A 10,610-nucleotide genomic window follows, 5' to 3' on the forward strand; every position below is an offset into this window, starting at 1 on the left:
GAAATCAGAATAGTTACAGAGCAGAGATATGTGTGCATAATACAGATTCAGGCTGTGTAGGCTGTGAGCAACTCGGTCTTGGTTTCCAGGAAGCCCTGAGGAGCAGCTGAGCCCAGCAGTGGGAGTGCTGTTGGTGCGCCATGGGCTGAATGAGCAGATTAACAGTGATCTTATTCTGCTTGATGGGGGGGGGGGGTTATTAGATGCAGGTGGTGCAGCATTGATGAGGATCAGCTGGTTAGAAGTAAGGGTGGGTGTGTGTGTGGTTTTCACAAAGGAGGTATAATAGTTAGCATCTTTGCTCCCATCATATCCTCATCTTATCAGAACCGTTTAGAGTGACGCAGAGCTCATGAGTGGAAAGCAAAGATTTCGGTCTGTGAAGTGATTTCACTGCAGCCTCGTGGGATGAAATATTTAATGGATCAGGCAGACAGTGTTGACTTTTTCTACATCATCTCTGGGGCGCAGGGATCATTTACATCTACAAACACAACACAAGTTGCCTTGTTAAAACTTTAGCAATTAAATCAACTTAAATTATGCATTATGCCTCTAACTCTTTCCTTAAAAGCGATGGACATTTGTTGGGGGTGATTGTACTTATTTTTTAGCACAGCTCTTGGGACAGTATTGTTGGTCTGGGGGTCCACAACTTTGGTCCAGAGAGAAACATCTCCACATCTTCTGGAGGGATCAGCATGACAAACTGTAAAGAAACACCGACGTCATTTATAATTTTGGTTATCTGACTTGTCTTCTTGTGTCATCAGAAGGCTCCCAGTGCTTTTGAGGGAAATGTCTTAAAACTACTTCATGACATTTTTCATCTAGTGCGCTTAGCAGGTCAATTCGTTTTGGGGGGATGTTATCATGCTGACGTCAACATTTAGCGAAAAGCAAGTTCAGCAAGTTTGTCTTCTCTCTTTGAATTCAACTTGATGGTATCTTGAACGGTTATCGACTAAACACTCGTCAATAATGTCAGCATTAAAAAGCTTCTTGTATCTGACAATTATAACTATAGGTACAATGTTACCTTCTTGACTGAAAGGGAAATTAATCCTATACAACTCTTGTTATTCCTCATCCCCTATGAACAATTTATTGAATCGCTTTATTACCAAGATGGAAAATCCATTCACATATGAGAAAAAATGCACTTCACACTTTTTTCATTTATTCTGAATTGAGTTGACGAGGGCTGCAGATTAAGTCATTTGAGAAGAAAAATGAAGCTGTGAAAAAGATAAATTGGATATTTGAAAAAGAAAAAGGTTTATATCATGATGCAAGTAGAAGCAATATAGTCTACTGTAAAATAAATCCCTTTATTGCTGTCATTTTAAGAATTGTTTATCTCTATAGTAGAGCTGAGTGACTGCATGATAGAGAATCTGGGAGATGACACATATAGAGAAGCCCCCTGCTGGGTTTGGATCCAGAACTTCGGGGTATTTTTTCTTTTTTTCAGCTGCTTATTTTTCTTCCCTGCCCTTTCCTTTTGCCATCACGAAAATTGGTAAAATGCCTTTTTGGAGGTGACAAAGGGCAAGAAGCCTTCCAGAACTTGTAGCTTGGAGCGAGGATTAAAGGCATCCGATCGAATTTTGCAAGAGATTTTGGTCTTTATTTTTCTTTATCGTTCCTTCAATGTATAACTTATCTAATGAACTTATATTTAGTGGCATGTAATTGCTAATTGCGCAGTAGCTAATGATCAGTCGGGACTTTTTTTGGAACATAACATTTTAAATGATTTAAAGGAAACCTTCTGTAGCTAAAATATTGTCGGACTGTGCATGCTTGATTTATTAATCAGTTGTAAGGCCAAGACATTTAATTTAACAGTTGGGTAGTGCAGCTGATCTCATTGGCTTTATCATCAAAGGATCATCCAAAGGAGGGTAAAGCCAACAAAAGACTGGGATATAAATGTGATTGGGTATATGTTGGACTATAGGGTACTGGGTACTATTACAGATCTTGTTTTCACACTGTTATGCCTGTTAAACATGTAACGCAATGACGTCACAGTAAAATGATACTTGTTGAACGATGTCCTATTTGGCAGATGGAAGTGCTACTTCCCCTATCCATTTATATCATCCTTGTCACAGATGAAAGGGCCCTGTTATTTGTATGAGGGAAAGGGAAAATAGGTCACGAGAAAAGAGTTAAGATGCAGTACTTCAGTCAGTATGACACAAAAGCACTTATTTTGTACTTTTCCCAATTTAAGCTTGTAAACATGAATGTTAGATGGATATAGCAAATCGAACTTTTCCTACTTAAATAGAGAACATGTCATTTATAATCCTAAATGCCTTTCTTGCATATTTTCTTATTGTATTTGCATCTAGTGTGTACATGTAAATGGCTGAAGCAGTACTTCTGTGTGTGCGTACACGTTTTGTTGAGTAGGAAAATTCTATTTGAGAAGCCCAGTAATGATGCCATTAGTATGAGGATAGAGTGAAGCTAAACCTTGGGGGCACAGCAGAACCACAGATGAATCCTCTAGAGTTAAGCTTCCTCATATCAGTCAGTGAGGCCAAACCACCACCAAAATTGACACCAACATCACCAGCAGCAGCTTTTACATCATCCTGTCTCTCTGCCCTGGAAATAATCCATACACCTGCAGCCTCAGTTTGTCCCCGTCTCTCTCATATCCTCTCTGGATGTAACTTTTAATTTAGGGGAATCAGTCCTCTGACTAAGCATAAACCGCATATTGTTCTCTTAGTGATCCCTATCGTAAACCAGTCAGCACTTTCTAGCATACACGGAGATTGGTAGGAAACTGCTGAGGCGCACAGTGCCACGGCGCTAGACAAACGCTCTGTGGTGAATCTTGTTTAAAGCTAGAACTTAATAAATATCTATGCCTCTGTAGCCTCCTCCTCTACTTTACAGATCATCGATTTATCTATAAAAAGTGAGTTTGGGGGCCATTTTGAACTGATGAGCAGAAAGCGAGCAGAGGAGCAGATGGCAGGAAGAGTGTGTCCAGATGGGCATTTTTGGCCAGAACAGCGAGGTTAGCGCAGAATCATCCTGACACTAAGTAGCGAGGAAACTTTAAAGAACCAAGATGAGTCAGAACGTTGGTGTTGATGAGTCCTGAATAATGTTGCAGAAAAGACCACGACTCTGCTTTGGGAACGATTACAGAAGTTGGCTATGATCGAGTCAGTGGGCTCAGCACTACAATAAGCTTTAATGAGCAAGTTAATGATTGGTTTATTCTTACCAATTAGGGGCTTTAATATGGCACTGGGGAGAACATTATTCATCCGACAGCAGCAAGCCGCAGGGCATCATCCAGGATCGACTTCAAGAAGAGCTTGATTGTGGGATAGACCAGTTGCAGGCTAAATATTCACCACTCACTCCAAGAGAAATCAAATCAAGCCGATTGCTTTCTCAAGCGTTATTTGGAGCTTGATTTACCTGATTTTCTCTCAGTGTATTTTTACCTAAGACTGCATCTTTTAGCTTGTGTGCAGCAAAAGTATACTTTTCGCTTGTCCACAGCCTAGATTACAAAGAAGAAGTTATCTGCATTCATTTGTTTTGGCAACATCTTTAAGCTATTTTCAAAACCATCATTACCCCCAATCCACTAACAGAATAGTTCGGTTAAAAGACAGGGCCAACTTATTGGAAAAATCAATCAAGGTGGTTACTGAGTGCAGAAAGAGTAAAGTCAATAATGGAGGAAACCCTCAATAGTCATTATTCGTAGCAAAGGAGAACACTCGGTTACCACGGTAACATTATTAAATATTCTTTAGTAGTACAACTGTAATTGTTTCTCTCTCACATCATCTGAAGCAATACTACTATAACATATATGTGAGGTGGTTGTTCTTTCAGCTAACTCATCCTCACTCTTGAGCTAATCATGTGTGTTGTCTAGGTGTAGATTTTAAGGCCAAAGCTTTTTTTTGTATACAAGCCACAGGTCTTATTGAGTAACTTGTTTTATGGCTTTATTGCCTCCACCAAAAAGGTTATGTTTTCAGTTTGTCCGTTTGCAGGCAATATCACGGAAAAACTAGTGGCCCAATTTCCATGAAACTGGGTCGAAGGGTTCATGGGTCAAGAAAGAATCCATTAAAAGTATGAATCACGGGGCAGTTACACAATTATCTTACACTTATGGAAGTGGCCTTCGCAGAGGTCTGCTCTCTCAGTTCAACCTTATTCCAGTCCGATTCAGATTTCTTACCAAAAAAGGATAAGGGTGGCAATATTCTGCCTTTGTATTATTGTCATTAAATCCCTTTAAACAATATGTGTCATTCTGTCCCTCTCCAACTTCCCCATCTCCAAAAGCAACTGATCCCTGCTAAATACACAAAATAGGTCACCAATGTATACTTTTACTTTTCAATAAGTCTAAAAAATATCAAACATGGCCACTGTAGTTTTAGGAAAATGTTACAGAATTAAAAAAGGAGTAAATAGTTTATGAGTTGTTTTTCAGCAGCAGGATGGTGTATTAAAGTAAACCACACTGACCGTGTAGATGCATGAACACAAGATCCTTTATGCCGGTCCCTTTTACAAAGTAAAAACCGAATCTGCAAGATTTATCCTTGAACAGTTTTCACTGTTATCCATTTTAGGAGGAGCTCAATGTGTGGCCAAGGATCCTGTGGTCTTTGCTGCGGATGTATTGAAACACTGAAGTCCCAGGTAGACACAGTTAAGCTCTGCTCTTTATTATCATGGTAAATCAGGTTTGTGCTGTAGCCAACAGAATACCTGCTGCTGTTTGCCCTTTTACAGTAGATCTTCCTTAGACAGTTTTATTTTGCCTGTTGAGATTCACAGACATTCTTTACTGCTGCTATCCATGTTGTAGCTTTATTCAATTTATACTGTAGGGCTGTGTCACACACTCTGAAGACAAATCAGCTTCTTAATCTTCCCTTTTTCATCTTGTGGCTCTTGATGGTGTGTGACAGTGGGGCTGGACAATAGTTTAAAACCTTGTGTTATCTACATGATATGTAAGGTATTACTACATTTGACAGACTATTTTGGATTTTAAACAAAGAGCATCACCTCACCACCTTAATGTTCTATACAATTCTAAGATGATTGTCATTAACAATGTTTTCTAAGTAATTAACTCTGAAATGTGATTAGTTGATGGTATTATTTCACAAACGGTAAGGTTCTGGTTACTCAAAGTGATTCTCCACTAAATGTATATCAGAGGAGACAGCCTCCTCTGATATACATTTAGTGGATTTGTGTACTGGACACATGTGTTTTTTATGCTGCATGTAGTCTTTGTAGTGTCACCTGCACCTTTGTAAGGAGCACCTGGTTGGCCCAAAAGCTAATTTCAATTTTGACTCTGCATTTCATCCATGCAATAAAAAACATCTTTATTTTTTTTATAATCTTAAGAATCCCATTAGCTTTTCACAGGATTAGCTTATCCAATGAACAATCATTATTTTTGCTGGCTTCTACAGAAATTTACTTATTAAACTTTCAGTCTAAAATGTCTTTATCATCATTTTTAAAGTGTCAGATTTATCTTCTATAAACTTACCTTTGTTGTTTAGTTATGGTGTGATAAACCACCAAGTAAGGCTGCAGTCACATTTATTTTATCAACGTGCCTGACATCAGAGTTGTTATCATCTGTGAACCCCCATTCATACATGCATCCATTCATACATGCATACTTCACATATTCACAAACACACATAACACCTGAACATCCGGTGCCAAAGGGGTACCTGGGACAGCGTCCTAAAAAAGTACTAGGGTGAGCCACTCAGGTCTCAGTGTGATGCTGGAATGCCCAATCGGCTGTTCTCGTATTGTGAAAAGGCTGTTTATTGGTAATTGTCCGTGTTACGTTTTTCTCTTAGATGACAGTGTATGCTCTTTGTTCTGGCTGTGTCTTGTGACGGGTCTGCAGTGTGCTGTGTGAGCCTCGGCTGCGTCACCACTGACTGTAATGGCTGAACACTGCAGGGTGGAGAAACCCCAGCAGCCTACATTTACACCTTTTTGTTCGAACTGAAAATAAATCAAATAATCGGAGACATTTACTTTTGAATAGGATGAAGTCGAATTGTGCTTTAAGCAGGTTAATAAATGTATTGATTGAAATCACTAGTTCCTGCTCTTCACCCCTGTATACAAAAACTGTAAATTGTCAGATAACATTAGCTGCAAGAAACTTTTTGCAATAGCTAATTTGTGTGAGGTAGCAGGCTGTAAAAACACTCATGATATCAGTAATGTGTCTGTACAATGAAAACACTTTAAAAGCTTGATTTTCAGGGAGCCGACACATTAGACATCGCTGGTCTTCCCCATTACCTCCTGAGTAGAAACAAATTCCCATTTTAATTTAATCACCGTGGGATGAGCTCATGGGGACCTTCTTAGAATCGACTGCGGTGCAACACACAGGTTTCATTTCCTGTTCGGGAGCCTTTTATAGAGGCAGTGTTTTAAGCTACTGTACAAACTCCAATCACCATGGCAACCAGAGCAATCCCAAACAGGCAACAAAATGGATAAAAACGACAACACAAAACCAAAAAGACACTTGTGATGAATTCCTCTGTAATAACGGAAGCAAATCTTTTATCTTGCGCTTTTTTTTTTTGAGTGGGAGGTCGACTGTGAGAAACGGTTACGCAGGGGGGGATTTATCCAAGATTTCTCTATTCAATTCCACTCATTCCTTTCAATCCTGTCCACCATCACTATTATTCTGCTTCATCAACCTTACGCAAGAGAAAGGTCATAGCATAGGCCTATCTATTATTGAATGACTCGGTCACGGATTATTACATTATTAATCACCTCAGAGTAGTCTCTAAACACACACATTGAGCCTCGGACCCCGTGTGTCAAATATGTTTAAGCAAAGATCCGTAATCTCTAAGGGTCATCCCAATGCTTAATTAGTAGACCAGTCAAGAGGCAGACAATTACGTCAGAATTATAAATAATGTCTTCGAAATTGAGCACAGTAAACCTCTTGACAAAACCTCCCTGCGCTATGTGGTTTGTCAGCGGGCAGCGGAGAGATTTCCCGTGTTCGTACCAATTGAACATGAATGGAAATGTAACTCTAAATAGCAAACATGTCCTTTGTGGGAACAGAACAAACTGCCTTTGTGTTGCTGATACGATTGTATAACATCTGACTGAGCCACCTGAACTGTCAACATATCGGGGGCCATAAAAGCAGCACAGAGGTAGAAATGTACTGTGAAAGCACCGCATGGGGCAGAGCAGCAAGAGCTCTGAGACACCCGCCCACCCTTCCTGAATCAGCCGTTTCTGTGGCGACCAGAGCGGAGGGGGGGGGGGGGGGGGGAGGTGCGCGTTGAAAGTGAAGAGACAAACATTTGAAATCCAGTGGGAGAAACATGAAGGGATGGATGGATGGATGGACAGATATATTGAAAGATGGGTGATAAAGGGCTGTGGCAGGGTCAATGGGGATCTGGGGATGATTCCTCAACATCACAGCCACTGACAGACTGACAGTCAGAGGCAAACAACAGCAGCATCCTCAGACAGAGGCCAACCGGAGGGGATTTTTCACTCTCAATGGCAGCCCAGATCACGGTCATGGCTCAGGGATTTAAACTAGACACTGACAATGTCTCTCTGTGAAATCTCATTCGGCCATATGGTCCTATTCAAAGCCTCGTATTTCTCTGTCCTGTATGTAAGCAAATCGCACAGGCTTGAAATAATTCATGCCAGATTAAGACTTTGTTCCCAGGCAAACTTCAAAAAGAAGTGAAGCTGAATCAACAAGTGGTGCCCCGGCAGGAACAATTCTGGACAGACCTGCTGATTCCCTGCGGAAAACACTCATGAGCTGCCATTACACACTCACTCAGTACATTTTCAGGATGCAACAGTACAAGCGACAAGTGTCACACACTAACATGGAGGAGGAGAAGGTGCTGAAATCGGCAAAGTCGGATTCATGTGATAGATGAGAGGACAGCTGCGTATCAGAATAAAGATAAAGCTGAATCGGATGAATAGAAAAGCAATTAGTTATCAAATCAAAATAAATGTGATTGATTAAACCACTTGTATCCATGCTGTCAAAATGTAGATATATGGGAAGTAAAATGTTCCTCATACCAAATGTACACATTGTCCTTTGACCATGATAATTCAGAAAAAAAATGAACCTTGCAGAATCTTGCTTATTAGAGAGATCTATGATAAGATGTCAGCTCTATTTTGGAAATCAATCCACTATGGTGAAGACCTTATTATGTAACGGATTAGCCTTTGATTTGGGAATATTAGTATAGTCTTATGCCACAGTGATCGCATCCTGTCAATGCAACAACAATTAGGGATGGATGCAGTAGTTCTCTTGCGCAGTTGAGACAAAAGGCTCACACTGAGCTCAAGAAAAACAGTGTAAATCTGATATGTAAAGAGCCGCAGATTTAGCTGTGCCCACACACACTACACACTGAAATATATGCCCAATCTGCATTCCTTCAAATACCTTATTCTGCCTAAAACGCAGCACCTGAGATGGCACTGTCTTCATCGTGTTTTTATTTTTTTCCAACTGTTTCCAAACAAGATGAGATAACACAAGCAGAGCTGAAACGGTTCCCACTCCACCCACTTTCTCTTTTAGGTACACATGGATATACACAAGGGAAAACAGGGATGAAATCAGACAGATCCTCTCCTATCAGAGACTTTTTTTACCCCCTGAATCCCTGTGGTCTTTTCCCCTCGTCAGTCAATGAGGTCTTCAAGCCTTCACACAAACTAACGCACATGCAAAACATGCGTGTAAAAAAAACCGCCCCCACTCGCCACATCCCTATGCACGCGCAACTGAAAATCAATATGCCTGATTTCTTAAAAACTTTCAATCAATCCATCTTTGTTAAATCAATAAATCATTGACATTTTTAACATCACAATGATATCTAAGTGTCAAGTCAAACGCTAATGAGAGGAGTGCATTATGACGCTGCTGAGACTCACCTGTTTGTGTGGCTGGTGTCAGAGTCCTGGTGGGTGAGGTGGAGGTTTGCAGGGATGGAGTCGCTCACAGTGGACACATACCAGAGGACTGACTCTGCTCACAGCGCTCTCCTCCTTCCTCCAAGTCTCAGAGACAAACACCAGCTCTGCCTCTGCCGCCTCTCCCTCTCTGCCTTTCACACGTACTGTAGCAGCAGCGCAGGGAAGGCTGGGGGCTGCAGCCTCTGTGATCAGCACAAGTCTATCTCTCTTTCCCTCCCTCTCTCTCCTCCAGGCTCTGTGTCTCTCCTTAAGTCTGGCTACAGGCAGCAGTATCGGCTGCGGAAAAAGGCAGGAACACAGTGGGAAAGTGGTTAAAGATTGAGTTGACTCCTTCTGTAAGTATTTATGTTGTGTGTTAATGTGTGAGGACCAGCTTGCTCTGACAACAACAACCCACACAAGCCTACAAGCTTTTGGAGAAAGCTTTACTCCCGCCTCCTGCTCCCCCTTTTTTCACCACCACCTTAACCAACCCACCCATCCACCCACCCTCTCCTTGCCAGCCCCACACCAGCTTGTTGAAGTGAGTCATCAGCTATCGGCCAATCGTACGGCGGCACACAGCCTCCGATTAGAATAACATGAGTATTTATGCATGCCTGTTTTGAGGAGATGAAAATGAAATGGAGAATTGCCTGAGAGGACTTGTCATACTTTGCTCTTGGGGAGATCATGTGATAAATAGATTAAAAAATATATATAAACAATTATGTCACAGCAAACCATTCCTCCACAATGTTCTCCCTTATTTTTTTCATATAATATTTAGAAAGCATTGCCTACAAAGCATACAGCATGAAGATATCCATATAAATGTGATGATAAATGCACAGTATACATCACTGCATCACTTTTGAGTTGTGACTCACTCTGCTAAATGATTCATGTGATCAAGGCTGGAGCCACATTGGAGTACAATAAGGTCTGACCTGCGGTAATCTCCCTGGGAAAATGAAGGTAGAGTACTAAAATAGAGCAGAAAGTCGCTGCTCTACTACCGTACCGTACAATCTGTAACTACGCACTGACCTGCGCCTCATACTCTGCCTGCCATGATAAGTGCCCTTCTGTGTAGTGAGGTGGGAGGAGGTATTTTGGGCGTTCAGCGTTCCAGAAGTTACATTTGTTTTCAAGATATTTGTTGGAGTAAGGCTTGGATGGACATAAAGCTCCTCGGGATGAATCACCAGTACAAACAATGAGCAATTGTGCTGATGAAAACTCAAAATTAAAAAGAGTATACAAATCCTGAGGATATAAGGCAACTACAATTCCCAAGGAGCATTGTGGTAAGAAACAAAATCACAAATCTCACACTGTCACACTGTCCTCCAAAGAAAAACACCAGAACCAGATGTTTGAGCTGTTAATGTGTTACTTTAAAAAAGGTACCCAGTGGAGTTTTTTCATCTGTAGATTTCTCTTTTAGTATTTCATATTACTCTGCTGACTTATTTTTGGTGTGAATTTGCCAAGAAAGCAGCAAAGCACCAGACCTCAAGGGTAAGCACAATGCGTTTTGGTGAGTAACA

General features: G+C 40.9%; 1 protein-coding gene across 2 annotated transcripts in view; it reads right to left on the minus strand.

The window, feature by feature from the left end:
* The window catches only part of LOC117543130 (prickle-like protein 2), a 39,684-nt gene extending 30,209 nt beyond the window's left edge, over window positions 1-9,475 (minus strand). For both annotated transcript variants that reach the window (XM_034211218.1, XM_034211217.1), the window contains exon 1: window positions 9,037-9,475. The gene's annotated coding sequence lies outside the window, so the exon portion shown is untranslated. The remainder of the gene's footprint in view (window positions 1-9,036) is intronic.
* Between the last annotated feature and the right edge of the window lie 1,135 nt (window positions 9,476-10,610).

Source organism: Gymnodraco acuticeps, unplaced genomic scaffold (genome assembly GCF_902827175.1).
Source record: "Gymnodraco acuticeps unplaced genomic scaffold, fGymAcu1.1, whole genome shotgun sequence".
In the NCBI taxonomy this organism is placed as follows: Eukaryota; Metazoa; Chordata; class Actinopteri; order Perciformes; family Bathydraconidae; genus Gymnodraco; species Gymnodraco acuticeps.